This window comes from Poecilia latipinna, unplaced genomic scaffold (assembly GCF_001443285.1).
Source record: "Poecilia latipinna isolate Pla-1442-1.1 unplaced genomic scaffold, P_latipinna-1.0 Scaffold782, whole genome shotgun sequence".
NCBI classification, from domain to species: Eukaryota; Metazoa; Chordata; class Actinopteri; order Cyprinodontiformes; family Poeciliidae; genus Poecilia; species Poecilia latipinna.
This window is the reverse complement of record NW_015113398.1, coordinates 88,449-89,864: the sequence shown is the minus strand read 5'-3', so window position 1 is coordinate 89,864 and position 1,416 is coordinate 88,449.

Sequence of the window (1,416 nt, the reverse complement as noted above, 5' to 3'; positions counted from 1 at the left end):
CAGCTCACCCTGCTAGAGAACATGTCTTGTCTTGGAGAACTCACAATGTTTCTGTGACATCACAGTTCTTCATTTTCAGGGTTAAAGGTCATAATCAGCAGGCAGAGATGAGCTGAGGGATGGAGAGGCTGTGAGGAGAAATCAGGAAAACTTCACTCTCACACCTTTAATCCCCTGATCACTCTCACACCTTGTCTTTATAATCTCTCCATTTCCGTCTCATTAACTTTTCATAAGAGCTGATCTTTCTTCCTCTTCATCATCCGTCTCTCTTCTTTTTAAATCCCAGCTGCCGCCTGCTCAGCGCTCCATGAAGCTCTCCGCATCGATCCTCTGCTCTCACTTCATCTTATTCACACCCATCAGCAGCTCTCAGATGATTCTGCATCCAGCAACATGGTTCTGGACCAGGTTCTGACCCACTGCATTTAAAACCATCTCAAACAGAACCCCTAACGACAGATGAGTCATTTTATGAAGCATTTCTCAACCAATTCCAGCTAAAATCAGGCATTTTCCGAAATCCTCCAGCCTGGAGATGTTTGACATCATTTCCACAGCCAGAACCAGGAATCTGGGTTCAGCCAACACTTCAGTTCTGGACGACTGGTACCACAAATATGGAAGTCTGCAGGTGCCACTTCCTGTTTTAGCTTTAAATAATCACGTTTCACCATTTACTTCAAATCTGAAACAAAATCAAAGATTAATTTTACACAGTTCCCTGAAAAATATTTATATCCCTGAGATTTCTGTTAAACATTTCATTAGAAGTTCAGCTGCACCAGGTTTTATTTATCCACAAAGTATCAAAAAATGGACACCTGTGCCCATTTTTTCGTCAGTCCTGTCACAAAAAATATATATAAAATACAAATAAGTTTGTGGCTATAAAGTAAAATAAATGTGATGGATTTGAACAGTGTCCACTATCAGTTGTAACAACAGACTTTATTTGAAAAATATTAATTGATGATGAAAAAACAATACAGTAAAATTACTTTGGACTGCTGAGTTTTATACATTTAAATAAAATATTGTGACATGGTTACTGTTTCTGAGCTCCAGTTTGTAAGTAAAGCTGTAAAATAATCTGGATCAAAACATTTTAATTCATTTATTGGTTTGTTATAAAGACTAAAAGATGATTCAACATCATTTTGAACATCCAGTCATTATCTTTCAGTTTGGTTTCATTCGGTGTTAGCTCCTGCTAATGGTGTTAGCACCGATAGCTAACAGTGTTCCTACTGCCAGTTAGTTAGCTCCTGCTAATGGTGTTAGCACTAATAGCTAACAATGTTCCTATTGCTAGTTAGTTCGCTCCTGCTAATGGTGTTAGCACCAATAGCTAACAATGTTCCTATTGCTAGTTAGTTAGCTCCTGCTAATGGTGTTAGCACCAATAGCTAACAA